This window comes from Trichomycterus rosablanca, chromosome 5, assembly GCF_030014385.1.
Source record: "Trichomycterus rosablanca isolate fTriRos1 chromosome 5, fTriRos1.hap1, whole genome shotgun sequence".
Classification (NCBI taxonomy): domain Eukaryota; kingdom Metazoa; phylum Chordata; class Actinopteri; order Siluriformes; family Trichomycteridae; genus Trichomycterus; species Trichomycterus rosablanca.
In genome coordinates this window covers 37001220-37008226 of record NC_085992.1, presented here as the reverse complement: position 1 = coordinate 37008226, position 7007 = coordinate 37001220, and positions in this window count along the sequence as shown.

Below are 7007 nucleotides of genomic sequence, written 5' to 3'. Positions count from 1 at the left end.
ATCACATGACATTTTGGAGGTAAAATGACAAGCAGTGCTCAATTTGGACATTTAGGGGTGTAGTCTCTTAGGGGTGTACTCACTTTTGTTGCCGGTGGTTTAGACATTAATGGCTGTATATTGAGTTATTTTGAGGGAAGAATAAATTTACACTGTTATATAAGCTGCGCACAGACTACTTTTCATTCTGTCAAAGTGTCATTTTGTCAGTGTTGTCCCATGAAAAGGTATACTTAAATATCTGCAGAAATGTGAGGGGTGTACTCACTTTTGTGATACACTGTATAAGGCATAAATCAGCCCGAACTGCAAAGGCAAGGAACACACTGCCCAAGAACCACACCACCTTCTAATACCACTCCAGTATTGGCAGGGGGTCCATGGCTTCAGCTCCCTCAACTCTAGTCACACAGATCCCCAGAACAGTCTCCTCAATCCCCCGTTCAGTTGCAGCCATATCACCATCCTACAATGGAACAGAGGATGAAAAAATCACTTTCTTGAACTTAACAGTACACAAATATCCATTTAGGACTTAACATATCTCACTTTAACCTTTATTTTAACTCAGACGTAAAAGATGGGGTGGTTGCTGTAACAACTCAGAGGAAACTTGTGCTTACCTTCACCCTCCTAGCGCTGATGGTATTGCGTGATTGGGGGAATCCTAAACTGTAGATGAAATTGGATACTATTAAAATGATATATAAATAAAAAATTACTAAAGAAAACTAAAGGAAATCAAAATCAGCAAGACAAATATTTATAAAGAAATTACCAGCTTAAAAAAGAAAAGACATAAAATACATAAAACTAAAAAGTAAGTAAAAGAACCAAACAGAATAAATAATAAGAATTTCCACATTTTTTCTTCTTCACTTAATCTAAACTTAACTCAGTGTTCAGTCAAAAGTAGCTCAATATTCTTCAATTTAGCATAAAATGTAGAAAAAAAAATTACCAGTAAAAGGTCAGTCCAACTGCAAATACACATTTCCAACCATCTGTAAACAGAAGATACAAGACATCAGTTGTTTTGTTGTAAATAACTAAAATATTATTTCTATAGTAAAGACTTTAACATTACAAATTCATTGATTATCCAACACTGTTCACATGTGTGTGCTTTCCAGGATAACAGTCACAAAACTCAGGTTTGTAATGATACTAACGTTACAGAATCACTTTGTTTTTAAGTTTGTGCAGAACGTGAGCGCCAAACGAAAAGCACAGGGTTCCCCTCAGGCTCGAGCTGCCTGCTCACATCTTAGCTAGCTAGCTAGGTTGTATCCATGTTTTTTAATGCACTGGCACCGCAAATATTACACATCTTTTTATTTTCTACCTTCTTCTAATATATTTCTGCATTAAGTAATTTAAGCCATTTTTACCTTTCGGGAAAGAATCTTACTGCCACAAGTTGAGAATACTGGCTGTTGAACTTGACTAGCTTAGCACTAGCTAGCACCACGGCAATGCAACGTTATCACACACAGCGCAGCCGGACTTAATATACAGTCAGCCAACGGCAATCTATTAAAATCTGCCTCAAGACTTGAATATTATTCACAGAATCCCTGGAAAGATGTTAATAAATAAATCACTATAAGCAGGTCCGCCGTTAGCATTAGCACGCGCGAATTAGCGTTAGCATTTTTAAACAAATAAAGCATGTACAGCAATAAAACTTGAATATTATTCAACTAAAGAGCTATATTAAACAATATAATAAGATAAACATCATGATTAGCATGCAATTAGACATATGGAAAAAGATTTTGTAAAGCTTCACATTACCTGAGATGCCATTGAAACACAATGTGCCTTCACGATGTATTGCGTAATCCCCGGTGCGTCATATCCGGTTTCACCTGATAAACTTATTGCATTAAGTAGTTCCAGGGAAATAAAGCAACTAAGTTAAGTTAACTAATAAACACAATGCAGTCATGTTTAAATCTAAAATGTAATTGATTTGTGTCACACCAGCATATATTCTTTATGCAAAACCAACAGGCACTCAAAAGTGTGTAACTGGTAAATTAGAGCATCATTTTATATCTGTGGTGCTCTGGTTGGAATGTGCACCCAACATGTTGCACAGATGAACTGTAATACATTTTTCCTGTGAATGTGGGGATGGGTAAATTATGCTTGATTTAAATATTATAAATGTGAGAATAAATCACAGTTAATAACGTTTTAAATTTGACTATGGTTTTACACAGTTTGTATAAATGCACTTATTTAACAATTCAATCTTTAAATTAATACAAATGCATAAATAAAGTAAAAGTTAAAATCTGTTTAAATTGTATTGTTGCCTGTCTAATAAGGTAGGCAATACCTTTGTTTTTCCAATTTATGTATGTAAAGTAGTGGTTAAGAAATGCAAAATTACTAAATATTTCTTTCTTTGATCACATATTTTTTTTGCAATTGTACATTTTTAAATGCATTATTAACAGTATTTTTATTTATTTGACAGTGATATATCGGTATAACAAAAGTTTTTTTTTTTGAAAATTACAGAAGATTCTGCTATTTTTGTCAATGAAGATTACTTTATTTTTACAGTTAGTTTTGTTAAAAGTGTCATCTAAAAACTGTTAAAAAACAGATTTTTTATGTATTTCATTTATACAGATTTTTTATGGTAAATCACATGACACTTTTCAATATACAGTTTATTCTTGTAATTTTACAAAAAAATTCTGTCTTTTATAAATACAGGGAAAAACTGTAAAAATGTACTGGGAAAACCTGTAAAAAAATGTTTATTTTTTACAGTGTATATATAAAATGTCAATGGTATTTTGACTCAAGAACAAGTGAGCATCCAATGCCGCCTTAGCAGTGGAGGCAATCCCAGCATTCAGTGCGGCATTATTTTCAAACATAAATAATTATTATTCATTTTTAATTTGTATAAACGTGCACAAGTGTCGTTTATTTGCAAATTCGGGCTTGTCAGCGAATGTAACCATTTTCGGTACACAGAGGGAGATGTTAGTTGACATGCTAGCACGTTGTGCCACCCCATCCCATTGTTTGAATGACATGATGCTAACTGTGTTAGCTTAGTTAGCGAAAACTGGAATCACTGTCTAAAAAGCACGTTCGAATAACCTGCCTTATAAGTCAATGACTTGAATCCTCTCTAGCTGCCTATGTGGGCAGTAAGACAGCAAGGCAGCTCACTAGGTTTTCGAACACACTCATAGTGTGAACATAGTACATAGTCAAAAATAATAGGTCAGTGAAAAAGGAAATTGTACGAGAGCAATGTTTTAGATCAAATTTGCACTTGTCAGCCCTGCCCCATCCCCCTTTTAACCAAACATAAGATATTCTAAAATAACATTCACCTTTTAATGATTTATTCATATATGCTAATTCCTCATTTCTTTTATGGCAAGTAAGTGAGTCAATACTTCTTCCCTTTAAACATAGATATTTTGCAAATCCTTGGAAAACACAGTTAATATACATATGTGCCAAAATATATTTGAGCATTTACTTTTAAAATGATAGGGTAAAGTACTTTTAGCCTCTGCTAAATGCCGAAAATGTAAGTACTTTATCCTTCTTAATTATTGTTAGGCAACCCTCACATAGATGTTTGCCTGCCAGCAACATTCCAAACCAGCATTGCAAGCTGTCAGGCCAAGACAGCAGTCCTGCACTTGTGCAGGGTTCCAGTACAAAGTACACAGCCAAGTTTTACCAGTGCTTTCAAATAAGTTAATGCTGTTCCATTTGCTTTCTATGGAACTATCAGTGTTTTAAAGCTGGTGCAGGCACTTACAAAAAGTCAATAGATGAAACACAGCAGTGTAATTGGATAGATAAAAAAAACAGACGTGTGGCTGAAAACTGAATCAGTTCCAGCATTTCATGATGTACCTTAAAGACCTCAGAACAAATGAGGCTTTGTGTTGAAGTTAAGAAACAATGTAGTAAATTAAAAAGATTTTAAGAAGATGATTATATGGCCGCTCAGGTGGCGCAGCAGTAAAATACAGAGCTGTATACAGAGCTGTAAAGCTAGCACACCAGAGCTGGGATTTTGAATACATCATATCGAATCTCAGCTCTGCCATCCGACTGGGCTGGGAGGCTACATGAACAACGATTGGCTGTTGTTCACAGGGTAGGATGAGCCAGACCATGGTTCCTATTAACTGGTGCAATTACGACCTCTGCTGGCTGATTGATGGCGTCTGTGCAGAGTTGGGGAATAATGCTGATCAGGGTGCGGCTCTCCGTGCACAAGGCTGATCCGCATATGAACTCAGCTTGTGCAGGTGAAAAGATGCAGTTGGTACTGCACACGTGTCGGAGGGGGCATGTGTCAGTTGCAAAGCTCCTCAGTCAGCAGTGGAGGGTTGAATCGGTAGAGGTGCAGCATAATGAAATCAGGGTAATTGGGTATGACTAGATTATTGGAGAAAATTGTCGGGGAAATTGGAGAAAAAAAGTGATCATGTTTTTTGTTGCTGTTATCATTTTGGTTTGTCCAAGGATTATTTCTTAATGCATCAATTAAATATTGAGAACATCCCTTGGGCAGCTGAAGCTGAATTAGAGGAGCTTCCTGCAGCATGTCAAAAAATGCCCCTTCAGATAATTACAAACTGTAAATTAACTGTGAATAGCGGGCTATTTTCGAACAAATGCAGTTATATCAGAATCAGTTTTATTGAGCAATAAAGGAAATTTTCTCAGAGGAACGTATAGTCCTCCTCCAAAAGCACAAGCAACCAAAATAACTCCTACTTCAGCAATCCATGTATTATTGAAAAGAGTTACATTTATGCAGAAATGCAACCACAGCATAAGCAGAAGCCGACACTTCCTGTTGAAGAATGTCTTGTAATAAAGAGAACAAAAGAAGTGCAATTACTTTTTATACAGAGTTATTTAGATCTGTTCTAAAATTAACAAAGCTTTTCAAATTAAAACAAAATACAAACTAAAAAGTTGTAGTTCTCTAATAAGAATCCCATTTAATAAATTCAGGAGTATGTTCTGGAATAATACGAAAAAAGAACCTTAATTTACTACTTAAGATACAATCGTACGCACTTCTAAAATAAACAAATCAGTATTACACTCATCATTTTTGTAGTGAAAGTTTACATTTTATGAATTTGCATATGGTGCTTTCTGACACTACTATGATTACATATAGCTTTGGGATAACCCAGTCTGTTTAATTGAGAAGCTATATGGGCAGCATGGCTAAAGAAACCCCAGGTCAGCTAGCACTGCATGCAGCCTAAGGAAGAAGTAAAATGTCAGAACCAGAGGATAAAATAAGAAACATGTTCCACATTTATGAAGATAATTGCTGTGGATAACAGGCATAATACAGAAATAATGTAGAAGACAAAGGTTTAAGTACAGTGGTACTTTGAAACTCAATGTTAGTTGGTTGGGACTGGTGTTAAGTTTAAAAGGCGTTTGTATGGAAAACCTGTAAATGCGTTCCATGGGCCTGTGGAACTGCCTATATTTTAGGCTAATGTAAAATAATGGGGTTGTTTTTGACACTTCTACACTAAAAATAACACAAATATAATCTATAAAACACTGAAATACAACTGAAAACAGTTAAAAATCAGTAAAGAATACTAAAAAACTTTACCTTTACTTCTTTATTGTTTCCTTATGCTTCTCAATCGTGGAGATGCTTCATCTTGGAATACCGTAATCCATTCAGTAAAGGCGCATTCACATGAGAGCCACACAATAGCGTTTGTGTCAATGGCTGTGTCGTTATTTCCTATAAAGTGTAGCGGTGCACAAAGTCTAACGCGACTTATTATACTAAAACGAGCTAAGAATTTCATTAGTGGAGAGAACTAATGAGCAGTTATAATTAAGAGAGGTTTAGTGTTTCTATGTTGTCTATTATGAGTCTTACTGCACCGCTCAAGCCAAGCGCTGAACAAAGCGGCTGTTAATTGGTAATTTGAAATTAAATAAGTAATAATAAAAATTAAAAAACTGAACACTGAGTTTAAGGTAAACGTTGAGGTAAAGGGTACAAATTTCTCGACGAAGGGCGTTGAGTTTCAAAGATTTTGAGTTTAGGGGACGTTGAGTTACAAGGTACCACTGTACTTGGAACAGACTCATGTCATGGCAGTCTTTCAACATTGTGCTTTCAACAATTTATGCAAATGTTTTTTTATTATACATTTTCTGAAAATTTAACATAATACAATAAAATGTGCTTGGCTAAACATACAAAGTTTCTGGAAAAGTTGGGACATTTTGTAAAATGCAATAAAAACAAGGATCTGTGATGTGTTATTTTTCTTTAACATTTATTTAATAGAAAAAATAATAATACAAAGAAATTAATTTTAATATTTTGGCTGACCAACTTAATCAAATGTTTATTTGATGCCTGCAACACACTTAAAAACATTCCACAATAAGCAAATGAATTGGTATATAAGCAAGCGTACGTATTATTATTGGGTATTAAAAAAGGATCCACCAAAGGCTCAGTCTTTGAAGCAAAAATGGGTTGTTTTTCAGCATGTTTCTGTCATGAATGTAACCAAAGTGTAAAACATGACATTAAGCATATCCTGCTTTTAAGTAAAATAAAAGATAAATTATATTACTAAAAGGTGTTAGGGCGGCAGGTGGCTAAGTGGGTAGCACTGTCGCCTCACCGCAAGAAGGTCCTGGGTTCGATCCCCAGGCGGAGCAGTCCAGGTCCTTGCTGTGTGGAGCTTGCGTGTTTTCCCCGAGTCTGTGTGGGTTTCCTCCCGGAGCTCCGGTTTCCTCCCACAGTCCAAAGACATGCAAGTGAGGTAAACTGGAGATACAAAATTGTCCATGACTGTGTTCGATATAATCGTGTGAAATGATGAATCTTGTGTAATGAGTAACTACCGTTCCTGTCATGAATGTAACCAAAGTGTAAAACATGACGTTAAAATCCTAATAAACAAACAAACTAACTAAAAGGTGTTAAACACAAAAAC